This window comes from Hyla sarda, chromosome 8 (genome assembly GCF_029499605.1).
Source record: "Hyla sarda isolate aHylSar1 chromosome 8, aHylSar1.hap1, whole genome shotgun sequence".
NCBI lineage: Eukaryota > Metazoa > Chordata > Amphibia > Anura > Hylidae > Hyla > Hyla sarda.
Genome location: NC_079196.1, coordinates 113236565 through 113253592, shown reverse-complemented (window position 1 = coordinate 113253592; position 17028 = coordinate 113236565). Strand labels below are relative to the sequence as shown.

Below are 17028 nucleotides of genomic sequence, written 5' to 3'. Positions count from 1 at the left end.
AGATGTAAACTGCAGATGACCATGTTGTGGTAGTTACCATGGATACCCAAGTGATGTGTGAGCTAACACATAGGCCCAACAGATTCCAAGAAGGCCAGAATCACCAGCGGCACCACCATCGATTGTCAGGTCACCCGGATTCAGCAAATACCAGAGTCCAAAATGATGCAGGTTTATACTGTTAATTTTCAGTTTATCGTTACAGTTGGTGTTATTCCATGTCGGAAGGGACGCAGCTACAGCCAGTGGGGTAACTAGAGACAGGCAGGCAGCTATGTGCAACAAAGGTAGGCGTGTTGTTTTAATGCAGATCTGAAATATTGTCTTATATGCAAGAGGAGGAGTGATGGGGGTTCAGGCAAAAGCCAGGCTATGGATTGCATTGCTAAATGCTCCATCAGAGTGCAATGGTCGCCTGTCCTTTTTTTAAGTGATGATGTGGGTTTAGCCTGTGCTGTATGTATGTATGGGTGGCTGACTGCCACCCACCCAGAAAGTGTATGGGAGGCTGGTTGGCTGCCAGCCTTCCTTCCATTCCTATGAGTAATGTGAGTGCTCATTAGTGTTGAGCGGCATAGGCCATATTCGAATTCGCGAATATTCGCGAATATATGGACGAATATTCGTCATATATTCGCCAATATTCGCACATTCGTTATATTCTCGCTTTATTTTCGCGTATGCGAAAATGAACATATGTGAATATTAGCATGCAAAAATTTGCATATGCGAAAATTCGCATATGCGAAAGTTAGCATATGCTAATTTTCGCATATGCGAATTTTCGCACGCCAGTCTCACACAGTAGTATTAGAACCTTCTTTACACCACACAAGCTGGAAGCAGAGAGGGAGGATCACTGTGATGTGTACTGTGAAGAAAAAATAAATAAAAAAAAACGAATATTCGTAATTATGAATATATAGCGCTATATTCGCGAAATTCGCGAATTCGCGAATATGCGATATTCGCGAATAATATTCGAATTGCGAATATTCGCGAGCAACACTAGTGCTCATGAAGGGGACATGGTTGGGTCCACCCCTTTCCCGGTTATCCCCTCTAGGCCTTTTGGCTTAGATCAAGTGTAAAAAAAGAAAGGATCTTGCGACAGATCGCATCCTGAGGCACGTTTTTTTTTGTGTGAATACTTGCACTTGGGTGACTTGTGAGCACATACTGATACATACGTTCCCTATCTGGGGACCATAAATTAAATGGATTTTTGAGAAAGGGAGCTGATTTGGAAGCTTGCTTCTGTCGCCCTATGCATTGACCCGATGTGGCAGTATCTTCGGGTAGTGAACAGTGCACCACCCCATTCCAGTGTTAAACAAGAAAGATTCTCATTTAATCCTCCGTGGGTGAGAATTTGAGTTTGAGAATTGGAGACCAAAATGATGAGTTGCACTGACTGGTTTATGAACGTCTATTCATTTAGCGTTTTAATGACCATGTTTGCACACTGATTGGTGTAAAAAAATAAAATAAAACTAAATAATAATAATCTAGCACACCTGTGCAGGTTTGACATGACATGACAGGTAGCTGTCTTGTGGGTGGTGCTGAATCCTGTTAAATGACATGAGGGTCTCATGCCTATACACAAGGGTGTGTCATTGCTGTTGCTTGACCATGCATTGGTTTCTGTGGTCAGTGAATGATAAAAACAAAATTTAACATCCATTGATGGATGGGAAATCCGCCATGAGGCATTTGTTTTTAGAAACTGCTGCTCACAACCAATGTTGCAATGGAGTGTCTCCATCTGCTGGTGGTATTGGAAAGGCATTAGTGCTATGACAGGGTCTGAAGAAGAAGAAGAAGAAGAAGAAAAAGAAGACGGAAAAAAATATATATAAAAAGAAAAAGAGAGAGAGAGAGAGAGAGACTGACTTAGTGAGCGAGTGAGTGAGAGAGTGAGAGTGAGTGAGAGTGAATGAGTGAGTGAGTGATTGAGTGAGTGAGTGAGAACAAATGAGTTAAAGCAAGTGAGTGAGAGAGATCGAATGAATGAAAGTCTGAATGACAGAAAGAAAAAAGGATGAAGAAAGAAGCATGAAGAAAAAAAAATGTATATGGAGTTGCTGACATGAGTGCAATCTACAAAGCCGTTGAGGCTGATCCTCATGGGAGGATTATTGCACCAGGACCCTTAGCACTTTTAAAATGCCATTCAATGCCACGGGCTAGATGTAAACTGCAGATGACCATGTTGTGGTAGTTACCATGGATACCCAAGTGATGTGTGAGCTAACACATAGGCCCAACAGATTCCAAGAAGGCCAGAATCACCAGCGGCACCACCATCGATTGTCAGGTCACCCGGATTCAGCAAATACCAGAGTCCAAAATGATGCAGGTTTATACTGTTAATTTTCAGTTTATCGTTACAGTTGGTGTTATTCCATGTCGGAAGGGACGCAGCTACAGCCAGTGGGGTAACTAGAGACAGGCAGGCAGCTATGTGCAACAAAGGTAGGCGTGTTGTTTTAATGCAGATCTGAAATATTGTCTTATATGCAAGAGGAGGAGTGATGGGGGTTCAGGCAAAAGCCAGGCTATGGATTGCATTGCTAAATGCTCCATCAGAGTGCAATGGTCGCCTGTCCTTTTTTTAAGTGATGATGTGGGTTTAGCCTGTGCTGTATGTATGTATGGGTGGCTGACTGCCACCCACCCAGAAAGTGTATGGGAGGCTGGTTGGCTGCCAGCCTTCCTTCCATTCCTATGAGTAATGTGAGTGCTCATTAGTGTTGAGCGGCATAGGCCATATTCGAATTCGCGAATATTCGCGAATATATGGACGAATATTCGTCATATATTCGCCAATATTCGCACATTCGTTATATTCTCGCTTTATTTTCGCGTATGCGAAAATGAACATATGTGAATATTAGCATGCAAAAATTTGCATATGCGAAAATTCGCATATGCGAAAGTTAGCATATGCTAATTTTCGCATATGCGAATTTTCGCACGCCAGTCTCACACAGTAGTATTAGAACCTTCTTTACACCACACAAGCTGGAAGCAGAGAGGGAGGATCACTGTGATGTGTACTGTGAAGAAAAAATAAATAAAAAAAAACGAATATTCGTAATTATGAATATATAGCGCTATATTCGCGAAATTCGCGAATTCGCGAATATGCGATATTCGCGAATAATATTCGAATTGCGAATATTCGCGAGCAACACTAGTGCTCATGAAGGGGACATGGTTGGGTCCACCCCTTTCCCGGTTATCCCCTCTAGGCCTTTTGGCTTAGATCAAGTGTAAAAAAAGAAAGGATCTTGCGACAGATCGCATCCTGAGGCACGTTTTTTTTTGTGTGAATACTTGCACTTGGGTGACTTGTGAGCACATACTGATACATACGTTCCCTATCTGGGGACCATAAATTAAATGGATTTTTGAGAAAGGGAGCTGATTTGGAAGCTTGCTTCTGTCGCCCTATGCATTGACCCGATGTGGCAGTATCTTCGGGTAGTGAACAGTGCACCACCCCATTCCAGTGTTAAACAAGAAAGATTCTCATTTAATCCTCCGTGGGTGAGAATTTGAGTTTGAGAATTGGAGACCAAAATGATGAGTTGCACTGACTGGTTTATGAACGTCTATTCATTTAGCGTTTTAATGACCATGTTTGCACACTGATTGGTGTAAAAAAATAAAATAAAACTAAATAATAATAATCTAGCACACCTGTGCAGGTTTGACATGACATGACAGGTAGCTGTCTTGTGGGTGGTGCTGAATCCTGTTAAATGACATGAGGGTCTCATGCCTATACACAAGGGTGTGTCATTGCTGTTGCTTGACCATGCATTGGTTTCTGTGGTCAGTGAATGATAAAAACAAAATTTACCATCCATTGATGGATGGGAAATCCGCCATGAGGCATTTGTTTTTAGAAACTGCTGCTCACAACCAATGTTGCAATGGAGTGTCTCCATCTGCTGGTGGTATTGGAAAGGCATTAGTGCTATGACAGGGTCTGAAGAAGAAGAAGAAGAAGAAGAAGAAAAAGAAGACGGAAAAAAATATATATAAAAAGAAAAAGAGAGAGAGAGAGAGAGACTGACTTAGTGAGCGAGTGAGTGAGAGAGTGAGAGTGAGTGAGAGTGAATGAGTGAGTGAGTGATTGAGTGAGTGAGTGAGTGAGTGAGAACAAATGAGTTAAAGCAAGTGAGTGAGAGAGATCGAATGAATGAAAGTCTGAATGACAGAAAGAAAAAAGGATGAAGAAAGAAGCATGAAGAAAAAAAAATGTATATGGAGTTGCTGACATGAGTGCAATCTACAAAGCCGTTGAGGCTGATCCTCATGGGAGGATTATTGCACCAGGACCCTTAGCACTTTTAAAATGCCATTCAATGCCACGGGCTAGATGTAAACTGCAGATGACCATGTTGTGGTAGTTACCATGGATACCCAAGTGATGTGTGAGCTAACACATAGGCCCAACAGATTCCAAGAAGGCCAGAATCACCAGCGGCACCACCATCGATTGTCAGGTCACCCGGATTCAGCAAATACCAGAGTCCAAAATGATGCAGGTTTATACTGTTAATTTTCAGTTTATCGTTACAGTTGGTGTTATTCCATGTCGGAAGGGACGCAGCTACAGCCAGTGGGGTAACTAGAGACAGGCAGGCAGCTATGTGCAACAAAGGTAGGCGTGTTGTTTTAATGCAGATCTGAAATATTGTCTTATATGCAAGAGGAGGAGTGATGGGGGTTCAGGCAAAAGCCAGGCTATGGATTGCATTGCTAAATGCTCCATCAGAGTGCAATGGTCGCCTGTCCTTTTTTTAAGTGATGATGTGGGTTTAGCCTGTGCTGTATGTATGTATGGGTGGCTGACTGCCACCCACCCAGAAAGTGTATGGGAGGCTGGTTGGCTGCCAGCCTTCCTTCCATTCCTATGAGTAATGTGAGTGCTCATTAGTGTTGAGCGGCATAGGCCATATTCGAATTCGCGAATATTCGCGAATATATGGACGAATATTCGTCATATATTCGCCAATATTCGCACATTCGTTATATTCTCGCTTTATTTTCGCGTATGCGAAAATGAACATATGTGAATATTAGCATGCAAAAATTTGCATATGCGAAAATTCGCATATGCGAAAGTTAGCATATGCTAATTTTCGCATATGCGAATTTTCGCACGCCAGTCTCACACAGTAGTATTAGAACCTTCTTTACACCACACAAGCTGGAAGCAGAGAGGGAGGATCACTGTGATGTGTACTGTGAAGAAAAAATAAATAAAAAAAAACGAATATTCGTAATTATGAATATATAGCGCTATATTCGCGAAATTCGCGAATTCGCGAATATGCGATATTCGCGAATAATATTCGAATTGCGAATATTCGCGAGCAACACTAGTGCTCATGAAGGGGACATGGTTGGGTCCACCCCTTTCCCGGTTATCCCCTCTAGGCCTTTTGGCTTAGATCAAGTGTAAAAAAAGAAAGGATCTTGCGACAGATCGCATCCTGAGGCACGTTTTTTTTTGTGTGAATACTTGCACTTGGGTGACTTGTGAGCACATACTGATACATACGTTCCCTATCTGGGGACCATAAATTAAATGGATTTTTGAGAAAGGGAGCTGATTTGGAAGCTTGCTTCTGTCGCCCTATGCATTGACCCGATGTGGCAGTATCTTCGGGTAGTGAACAGTGCACCACCCCATTCCAGTGTTAAACAAGAAAGATTCTCATTTAATCCTCCGTGGGTGAGAATTTGAGTTTGAGAATTGGAGACCAAAATGATGAGTTGCACTGACTGGTTTATGAACGTCTATTCATTTAGCGTTTTAATGACCATGTTTGCACACTGATTGGTGTAAAAAAATAAAATAAAACTAAATAATAATAATCTAGCACACCTGTGCAGGTTTGACATGACATGACAGGTAGCTGTCTTGTGGGTGGTGCTGAATCCTGTTAAATGACATGAGGGTCTCATGCCTATACACAAGGGTGTGTCATTGCTGTTGCTTGACCATGCATTGGTTTCTGTGGTCAGTGAATGATAAAAACAAAATTTAACATCCATTGATGGATGGGAAATCCGCCATGAGGCATTTGTTTTTAGAAACTGCTGCTCACAACCAATGTTGCAATGGAGTGTCTCCATCTGCTGGTGGTATTGGAAAGGCATTAGTGCTATGACAGGGTCTGAAGAAGAAGAAGAAGAAGAAGAAAAAGAAGACGGAAAAAAATATATATAAAAAGAAAAAGAGAGAGAGAGAGAGAGAGACTGACTTAGTGAGCGAGTGAGTGAGAGAGTGAGAGTGAGTGAGAGTGAATGAGTGAGTGAGTGATTGAGTGAGTGAGTGAGAACAAATGAGTTAAAGCAAGTGAGTGAGAGAGATCGAATGAATGAAAGTCTGAATGACAGAAAGAAAAAAGGATGAAGAAAGAAGCATGAAGAAAAAAAAATGTATATGGAGTTGCTGACATGAGTGCAATCTACAAAGCCGTTGAGGCTGATCCTCATGGGAGGATTATTGCACCAGGACCCTTAGCACTTTTAAAATGCCATTCAATGCCACGGGCTAGATGTAAACTGCAGATGACCATGTTGTGGTAGTTACAATGGATACCCAAGTGATGTGTGAGCTAACACATAGGCCCAACAGATTCCAAGAAGGCCAGAATCACCAGCGGCACCACCATCGATTGTCAGGTCACCCGGATTCAGCAAATACCAGAGTCCAAAATGATGCAGGTTTATACTGTTAATTTTCAGTTTATCGTTACAGTTGGTGTTATTCCATGTCGGAAGGGACGCAGCTACAGCCAGTGGGGTAACTAGAGACAGGCAGGCAGCTATGTGCAACAAAGGTAGGCGTGTTGTTTTAATGCAGATCTGAAATATTGTCTTATATGCAAGAGGAGGAGTGATGGGGGTTCAGGCAAAAGCCAGGCTATGGATTGCATTGCTAAATGCTCCATCAGAGTGCAATGGTCGCCTGTCCTTTTTTTAAGTGATGATGTGGGTTTAGCCTGTGCTGTATGTATGTATGGGTGGCTGACTGCCACCCACCCAGAAAGTGTATGGGAGGCTGGTTGGCTGCCAGCCTTCCTTCCATTCCTATGAGTAATGTGAGTGCTCATTAGTGTTGAGCGGCATAGGCCATATTCGAATTCGCGAATATTCGCGAATATATGGACGAATATTCGTCATATATTCGCCAATATTCGCACATTCGTTATATTCTCGCTTTATTTTCGCGTATGCGAAAATGAACATATGTGAATATTAGCATGCAAAAATTTGCATATGCGAAAATTCGCATATGCGAAAAGTAGCATATGCTAATTTTCGCATATGCGAATTTTCGCACGCCAGTCTCACACAGTAGTATTAGAACCTTCTTTACACCACACAAGCTGGAAGCAGAGAGGGAGGATCACTGTGATGTGTACTGTGAAGAAAAAATAAATAAAAAAAACCGAATATTCGTAATTACGAATATATAGCGCTATATTCGCGAAATTCGCGAATTCGCGAATATGCGATATTCGCGAATAATATTCGAATTGCGAATATTCGCGAGCAACACTAGTGCTCATGAAGGGGACATGGTTGGGTCCACCCCTTTCCCGGTTATCCCCTCTAGGCCTTTTGGCTTAGATCAAGTGTAAAAAAAGAAAGGATCTTGCGACAGATCGCATCCTGAGGCACGTTTTTTTTTGTGTGAATACTTGCACTTGGGTGACTTGTGAGCACATACTGATACATACGTTCCCTATCTGGGGACCATAAATTAAATGGATTTTTGAGAAAGGGAGCTGATTTGGAAGCTTGCTTCTGTCGCCCTATGCATTGACCCGATGTGGCAGTATCTTCGGGTAGTGAACAGTGCACCACCCCATTCCAGTGTTAAACAAGAAAGATTCTCATTTAATCCTCCGTGGGTGAGAATTTGAGTTTGAGAATTGGAGACCAAAATGATGAGTTGCACTGACTGGTTTATGAACGTCTATTCATTTAGCGTTTTAATGACCATGTTTGCACACTGATTGGTGTAAAAAAATAAAATAAAACTAAATAATAATAATCTAGCACACCTGTGCAGGTTTGACATGACATGACAGGTAGCTGTCTTGTGGGTGGTGCTGAATCCTGTTAAATGACATGAGGGTCTCATGCCTATACACAAGGGTGTGTCATTGCTGTTGCTTGACCATGCATTGGTTTCTGTGGTCAGTGAATGATAAAAACAAAATTTACCATCCATTGATGGATGGGAAATCCGCCATGAGGCATTTGTTTTTAGAAACTGCTGCTCACAACCAATGTTGCAATGGAGTGTCTCCATCTGCTGGTGGTATTGGAAAGGCATTAGTGCTATGACAGGGTCTGAAGAAGAAGAAGAAGAAGAAGAAGAAGAAGAAGAAGACGGAAAAAAATATATATAAAAAGAAAAAGAGAGAGAGAGAGAGAGACTGACTTAGTGAGCGAGTGAGTGAGAGAGTGAGAGTGAGTGAGAGTGAATGAGTGAGTGAGTGATTGAGTGAGTGAGTGAGTGAGTGAGAACAAATGAGTTAAAGCAAGTGAGTGAGAGAGATCGAATGAATGAAAGTCTGAATGACAGAAAGAAAAAAGGATGAAGAAAGAAGCATGAAGAAAAAAAAATGTATATGGAGTTGCTGACATGAGTGCAATCTACAAAGCCGTTGAGGCTGATCCTCATGGGAGGATTATTGCACCAGGACCCTTAGCACTTTTAAAATGCCATTCAATGCCACGGGCTAGATGTAAACTGCAGATGACCATGTTGTGGTAGTTACCATGGATACCCAAGTGATGTGTGAGCTAACACATAGGCCCAACAGATTCCAAGAAGGCCAGAATCACCAGCGGCACCACCATCGATTGTCAGGTCACCCGGATTCAGCAAATACCAGAGTCCAAAATGATGCAGGTTTATACTGTTAATTTTCAGTTTATCGTTACAGTTGGTGTTATTCCATGTCGGAAGGGACGCAGCTACAGCCAGTGGGGTAACTAGAGACAGGCAGGCAGCTATGTGCAACAAAGGTAGGCGTGTTGTTTTCATATGCAGATCTGAAATATTGTCTTATATGCAAGAGGAGGAGTGATGGGGGTTCAGGCAAAAGCCAGGCTATGGATTGCATTGCTAAATGCTCCATCAGAGTGCAATGGTCGCCTGTCCTTTTTTTAAGTGATGATGTGGGTTTAGCCTGTGCTGTATGTATGTATGGGTGGCTGACTGCCACCCACCCAGAAAGTGTATGGGAGGCTGGTTGGCTGCCAGCCTTCCTTCCATTCCTATGAGTAATGTGAGTGCTCATGAAGGGGACATGGTTGGGTCCACCCCTTTCCCGGTTATCCCCTCTAGGCCTTTTGGCTTAGATCAAGTGTAAAAAAAGAAAGGATCTTGCGACAGATCGCATCCTGAGGCACGTTTTTTTTTGTGTGAATACTTGCACTTGGGTGACTTGTGAGCACATACTGATACATACGTTCCCTATCTGGGGACCATAAATTAAATGGATTTTTGAGAAAGGGAGCTGATTTGGAAGCTTGCTTCTGTCGCCCTATGCATTGACCCGATGTGGCAGTATCTTCGGGTAGTGAACAGTGCACCACCCCATTCCAGTGTTAAACAAGAAAGATTCTCATTTAATCCTCCGTGGGTGAGAATTTGAGTTTGAGAATTGGAGACCAAAATGATGAGTTGCACTGACTGGTTTATGAACGTCTATTCATTTAGCGTTTTAATGACCATGTTTGCACACTGATTGGTGTAAAAAAATAAAATAAAACTAAATAATAATAATCTAGCACACCTGTGCAGGTTTGACATGACATGACAGGTAGCTGTCTTGTGGGTGGTGCTGAATCCTGTTAAATGACATGAGGGTCTCATGCCTATACACAAGGGTGTGTCATTGCTGTTGCTTGACCATGCATTGGTTTCTGTGGTCAGTGAATGATAAAAACAAAATTTACCATCCATTGATGGATGGGAAATCCGCCATGAGGCATTTGTTTTTAGAAACTGCTGCTCACAACCAATGTTGCAATGGAGTGTCTCCATCTGCTGGTGGTATTGGAAAGGCATTAGTGCTATGACAGGGTCTGAAGAAGAAGAAGAAGAAGAAGAAAAAGAAGACGGAAAAAAATATATATAAAAAGAAAAAGAGAGAGAGAGAGAGAGACTGACTTAGTGAGCGAGTGAGTGAGAGAGTGAGAGTGAGTGAGAGTGAATGAGTGAGTGAGTGATTGAGTGAGTGAGTGAGAACAAATGAGTTAAAGCAAGTGAGTGAGAGAGATCGAATGAATGAAAGTCTGAATGACAGAAAGAAAAAAGGATGAAGAAAGAAGCATGAAGAAAAAAAAATGTATATGGAGTTGCTGACATGAGTGCAATCTACAAAGCCGTTGAGGCTGATCCTCATGGGAGGATTATTGCACCAGGACCCTTGGCACTTTTAAAATGCCATTCAATGCCACGGGCTAGATGTAAACTGCAGATGACCATGTTGTGGTAGTTACCATGGATACCCAAGTGATGTGTGAGCTAACACATAGGCCCAACAGATTCCAAGAAGGCCAGAATCACCAGCGGCACCACCATCGATTGTCAGGTCACCCGGATTCAGCAAATACCAGAGTCCAAAATGATGCAGGTTTATACTGTTAATTTTCAGTTTATCGTTACAGTTGGTGTTATTCCATGTCGGAAGGGACGCAGCTACAGCCAGTGGGGTAACTAGAGACAGGCAGGCAGCTATGTGCAACAAAGGTAGGCGTGTTGTTTTAATGCAGATCTGAAATATTGTCTTATATGCAAGAGGAGGAGTGATGGGGGTTCAGGCAAAAGCCAGGCTATGGATTGCATTGCTAAATGCTCCATCAGAGTGCAATGGTCGCCTGTCCTTTTTTTAAGTGATGATGTGGGTTTAGCCTGTGCTGTATGTATGTATGGGTGGCTGACTGCCACCCACCCAGAAAGTGTATGGGAGGCTGGTTGGCTGCCAGCCTTCCTTCCATTCCTATGAGTAATGTGAGTGCTCATTAGTGTTGAGCGGCATAGGCCATATTCGAATTCGCGAATATTCGCGAATATATGGACGAATATTCGTCATATATTCGCCAATATTCGCACATTCGTTATATTCTCGCTTTATTTTCGCGTATGCGAAAATGAACATATGTGAATATTAGCATGCAAAAATTTGCATATGCGAAAATTCGCATATGCGAAAATTAGCATATGCTAATTTTCGCATATGCGAATTTTCGCACGCCAGTCTCACACAGTAGTATTAGAACCTTCTTTACACCACACAAGCTGGAAGTAGAGAGGGAGGATCACTGTGATGTGTACTGTGAAGAAAAAATAAATAAAAAAAACCGAATATTCGTAATTACGAATATATAGCGCTATATTCGCGAAATTCGCGAATTCGCGAATATGCGATATTCGCGAATAATATTCGAATTGCGAATATTCGCGAGCAACACTAGTGCTCATGAAGGGGACATGGTTGGGTCCACCCCTTTCCCGGTTATCCCCTCTAGGCCTTTTGGCTTAGATCAAGTGTAAAAAAAGAAAGGATCTTGCGACAGATCGCATCCTGAGGCACGTTTTTTTTTGTGTGAATACTTGCACTTGGGTGACTTGTGAGCACATACTGATACATACGTTCCCTATCTGGGGACCATAAATTAAATGGATTTTTGAGAAAGGGAGCTGATTTGGAAGCTTGCTTCTGTCGCCCTATGCATTGACCCGATGTGGCAGTATCTTCGGGTAGTGAACAGTGCACCACCCCATTCCAGTGTTAAACAAGAAAGATTCTCATTTAATCCTCCGTGGGTGAGAATTTGAGTTTGAGAATTGGAGACCAAAATGATGAGTTGCACTGACTGGTTTATGAACGTCTATTCGTTTAGCGTTTTAATGACCATGTTTGCACACTGATTGGTGTAAAAAAATAAAATAAAACTAAATAATAATAATCTAGCACACCTGTGCAGGTTTGACATGACATGACAGGTAGCTGTCTTGTGGGTGGTGCTGAATCCTGTTAAATGACATGAGGGTCTCATGCCTATACACAAGGGTGTGTCATTGCTGTTGCTTGACCATGCATTGGTTTCTGTGGTCAGTGAATGATAAAAACAAAATTTACCATCCATTGATGGATGGGAAATCCGCCATGAGGCATTTGTTTTTAGAAACTGCTGCTCACAACCAATGTTGCAATGGAGTGTCTCCATCTGCTGGTGGTATTGGAAAGGCATTAGTGCTATGACAGGGTCTGAAGAAGAAGAAGAAGAAGAAGAAGAAGAAGAAGAAGAAGAAGAAGACGGAAAAAAATATATATAAAAAGAAAAAGAGAGAGAGAGACTGACTTAGTGAGCGAGTGAGTGAGAGAGTGAGAGTGAGTGAGAGTGAATGAGTGAGTGAGTGATTGAGTGAGTGAGTGAGTGAGTGAGAACAAATGAGTTAAAGCAAGTGAGTGAGAGAGATCGAATGAATGAAAGTCTGAATGACAGAAAGAAAAAAGGATGAAGAAAGAAGCATGAAGAAAAAAAAATGTATATGGAGTTGCTGACATGAGTGCAATCTACAAAGCCGTTGAGGCTGATCCTCATGGGAGGATTATTGCACCAGGACCCTTAGCACTTTTAAAATGCCATTCAATGCCACGGGCTAGATGTAAACTGCAGATGACCATGTTGTGGTAGTTACCATGGATACCCAAGTGATGTGTGAGCTAACACATAGGCCCAACAGATTCCAAGAAGGCCAGAATCACCAGCGGCACCACCATCGATTGTCAGGTCACCCGGATTCAGCAAATACCAGAGTCCAAAATGATGCAGGTTTATACTGTTAATTTTCAGTTTATCGTTACAGTTGGTGTTATTCCATGTCGGAAGGGACGCAGCTACAGCCAGTGGGGTAACTAGAGACAGGCAGGCAGCTATGTGCAACAAAGGTAGGCGTGTTGTTTTAATGCAGATCTGAAATATTGTCTTATATGCAAGAGGAGGAGTGATGGGGGTTCAGGCAAAAGCCAGGCTATGGATTGCATTGCTAAATGCTCCATCAGAGTGCAATGGTCGCCTGTCCTTTTTTTAAGTGATGATGTGGGTTTAGCCTGTGCTGTATGTATGTATGGGTGGCTGACTGCCACCCACCCAGAAAGTGTATGGGAGGCTGGTTGGCTGCCAGCCTTCCTTCCATTCCTATGAGTAATGTGAGTGCTCATTAGTGTTGAGCGGCATAGGCCATATTCGAATTTGCGAATATATGGACGAATATTCGTCATATATTCGCCAATATTCGCACATTCGTTATATTCTCGCTTTATTTTCGCGTATGCGAAAATGAACATATGTGAATATTAGCATGCAAAAATTTGCATATGCGAAAATTCGCATATGCGAAAATTAGCATATGCTAATTTTCGCATATGCGAATTTTCGCACGCCAGTCTCACACAGTAGTATTAGAACCTTCTTTACACCACACAAGCTGGAAGCAGAGAGGGAGGATCACTGTGATGTGTACTGTGAAGAAAAAATAAATAAAAAAAAACGAATATTCGTAATTACGAATATATAGCGCTATATTCGCGAAATTCGCGAATTCGCGAATATGCGATATTCGCGAATAATATTCGAATTGCGAATATTCGCGAGCAACACTAGTGCTCATGAAGGGGACATGGTTGGGTCCACCCCTTTCCCGGTTATCCCCTCTAGGCCTTTTGGCTTAGATCAAGTGTAAAAAAAGAAAGGATCTTGCGACAGATCGCATCCTGAGGCACGTTTTTTTTTGTGTGAATACTTGCACTTGGGTGACTTGTGAGCACATACTGATACATACGTTCCCTATCTGGGGACCATAAATTAAATGGATTTTTGAGAAAGGGAGCTGATTTGGAAGCTTGCTTCTGTCGCCCTATGCATTGACCCGATGTGGCAGTATCTTCGGGTAGTGAACAGTGCACCACCCCATTCCAGTGTTAAACAAGAAAGATTCTCATTTAATCCTCCGTGGGTGAGAATTTGAGTTTGAGAATTGGAGACCAAAATGATGAGTTGCACTGACTGGTTTATGAACGTCTATTCATTTAGCGTTTTAATGACCATGTTTGCACACTGATTGGTGTAAAAAAATAAAATAAAACTAAATAATAATAATCTAGCACACCTGTGCAGGTTTGACATGACATGACAGGTAGCTGTCTTGTGGGTGGTGCTGAATCCTGTTAAATGACATGAGGGTCTCATGCCTATACACAAGGGTGTGTCATTGCTGTTGCTTGACCATGCATTGGTTTCTGTGGTCAGTGAATGATAAAAACAAAATTTACCATCCATTGATGGATGGGAAATCCGCCATGAGGCATTTGTTTTTAGAAACTGCTGCTCACAACCAATGTTGCAATGGAGTGTCTCCATCTGCTGGTGGTATTGGAAAGGCATTAGTGCTATGACAGGGTCTGAAGAAGAAGAAGAAGAAGAAGAAGAAGAAGAAGAAGACGGAAAAAAATATATATAAAAAGAAAAAGAGAGAGAGAGAGAGAGACTGACTTAGTGAGCGAGTGAGTGAGAGAGTGAGAGTGAGTGAGAGTGAATGAGTGAGTGAGTGATTGAGTGAGTGAGTGAGTGAGTGAGTGAGAACAAATGAGTTAAAGCAAGTGAGTGAGAGAGATCGAATGAATGAAAGTCTGAATGACAGAAAGAAAAAAGGATGAAGAAAGAAGCATGAAGAAAAAAAAATGTATATGGAGTTGCTGACATGAGTGCAATCTACAAAGCCGTTGAGGCTGATCCTCATGGGAGGATTATTGCACCAGGACCCTTAGCACTTTTAAAATGCCATTCAATGCCACGGGCTAGATGTAAACTGCAGATGACCATGTTGTGGTAGTTACCATGGATACCCAAGTGATGTGTGAGCTAACACATAGGCCCAACAGATTCCAAGAAGGCCAGAATCACCAGCGGCACCACCATCGATTGTCAGGTCACCCGGATTCAGCAAATACCAGAGTCCAAAATGATGCAGGTTTATACTGTTAATTTTCAGTTTATCGTTACAGTTGGTGTTATTCCATGTCGGAAGGGACGCAGCTACAGCCAGTGGGGTAACTAGAGACAGGCAGGCAGCTATGTGCAACAAAGGTAGGCGTGTTGTTTTCATATGCAGATCTGAAATATTGTCTTATATGCAAGAGGAGGAGTGATGGGGGTTCAGGCAAAAGCCAGGCTATGGATTGCATTGCTAAATGCTCCATCAGAGTGCAATGGTCGCCTGTCCTTTTTTTAAGTGATGATGTGGGTTTAGCCTGTGCTGTATGTATGTATGGGTGGCTGACTGCCACCCACCCAGAAAGTGTATGGGAGGCTGGTTGGCTGCCAGCCTTCCTTCCATTCCTATGAGTAATGTGAGTGCTCATGAAGGGGACATGGTTGGGTCCACCCCTTTCCCGGTTATCCCCTCTAGGCCTTTTGGCTTAGATCAAGTGTAAAAAAAGAAAGGATCTTGCGACAGATCGCATCCTGAGGCACGTTTTTTTTTGTGTGAATACTTGCACTTGGGTGACTTGTGAGCACATACTGATACATACGTTCCCTATCTGGGGACCATAAATTAAATGGATTTTTGAGAAAGGGAGCTGATTTGGAAGCTTGCTTCTGTCGCCCTATGCATTGACCCGATGTGGCAGTATCTTCGGGTAGTGAACAGTGCACCACCCCATTCCAGTGTTAAACAAGAAAGATTCTCATTTAATCCTCCATGGGTGAGAATTTGAGTTTGAGAATTGGAGACCAAAATGATGAGTTGCACTGACTGGTTTATGAACGTCTATTCATTTAGCGTTTTAATGACCATGTTTGCAGACTGATTGGTGTAAAAAAATAAAATAAAACTAAATAATAATAATCTAGCACACCTGTGCAGGTTTGACATGACATGACAGGTAGCTGTCTTGTGGGTGGTGCTGAATCCTGTTAAATGACATGAGGGTCTCATGCCTATACACAAGGGTGTGTCATTGCTGTTGCTTGACCATGCATTGGTTTCTGTGGTCAGTGAATGATAAAAACAAAATTTACCATCCATTGATGGATGGGAAATCCGCCATGAGGCATTTGTTTTTAGAAACTGCTGCTCACAACCAATGTTGCAATGGAGTGTCTCCATCTGCTGGTGGTATTGGAAAGGCATTAGTGCTATGACAGGGTCTGAAGAAGAAGAAGAAGAAGAAGAAAAAGAAGACGGAAAAAAATATATATAAAAAGAAAAAGAGAGAGAGAGAGAGAGACTGACTTAGTGAGCGAGTGAGTGAGAGAGTGAGAGTGAGTGAGAGTGAATGAGTGAGTGAGTGATTGAGTGAGTGAGTGAGTGAGTGAGAACAAATGAGTTAAAGCAAGTGAGTGAGAGAGATCGAATGAATGAAAGTCTGAATGACAGAAAGAAAAAAGGATGAAGAAAGAAGCATGAAGAAAAAAAAATGTATATGGAGTTGCTGACATGAGTGCAATCTACAAAGCCGTTGAGGCTGATCCTCATGGGAGGATTATTGCACCAGGACCCTTAGCACTTTTAAAATGCCATTCAATGCCACGGGCTAGATGTAAACTGCAGATGACCATGTTGTGGTAGTTACCATGGATACCCAAGTGATGTGTGAGCTAACACATAGGCCCAACAGATTCCAAGAAGGCCAGAATCACCAGCGGCACCACCATCGATTGTCAGGTCACCCGGATTCAGCAAATACCAGAGTCCAAAATGATGCAGGTTTATACTGTTAATTTTCAGTTTATCGTTACAGTTGGTGTTATTCCATGTCGGAAGGGACGCAGCTACAGCCAGTGGGGTAACTAGAGACAGGCAGGCAGCTATGTGCAACAAAGGTAGGCGTGTTGTTTTCATATGCAGATCTGAAATATTGTCTTATATGCAAGAGGAGGAGTGATGGGGGTTCAGGCAAAAGC

The 17028-nt window shown here is 42.4% G+C and overlaps 8 pseudogenes; all 8 read left to right on the top strand.

Annotated features, from left to right (window-relative positions):
• The first annotated feature begins 1055 nt into the window (after positions 1 to 1055).
• LOC130286151 (U2 spliceosomal RNA) lies at positions 1056 to 1319 on the top strand (annotated as a pseudogene).
• Positions 1320 to 3246: 1927 nt separating this feature from the next.
• Positions 3247 to 3510, top strand: LOC130286150 (U2 spliceosomal RNA; annotated as a pseudogene).
• A 1936-nt stretch (positions 3511 to 5446) lies between these two features.
• LOC130286149 (U2 spliceosomal RNA) lies at positions 5447 to 5710 on the top strand (annotated as a pseudogene).
• Positions 5711 to 7637: 1927 nt separating this feature from the next.
• Positions 7638 to 7901, top strand: LOC130286148 (U2 spliceosomal RNA; annotated as a pseudogene).
• Positions 7902 to 9383: 1482 nt separating this feature from the next.
• LOC130286147 (U2 spliceosomal RNA) lies at positions 9384 to 9647 on the top strand (annotated as a pseudogene).
• Positions 9648 to 11572: 1925 nt separating this feature from the next.
• LOC130286146 (U2 spliceosomal RNA) lies at positions 11573 to 11836 on the top strand (annotated as a pseudogene).
• A 1932-nt stretch (positions 11837 to 13768) lies between these two features.
• LOC130286145 (U2 spliceosomal RNA) lies at positions 13769 to 14032 on the top strand (annotated as a pseudogene).
• Positions 14033 to 15518: 1486 nt separating this feature from the next.
• On the top strand, positions 15519 to 15782 carry LOC130286144 (U2 spliceosomal RNA; annotated as a pseudogene).
• Positions 15783 to 17028: the final 1246 nt, after the last annotated feature.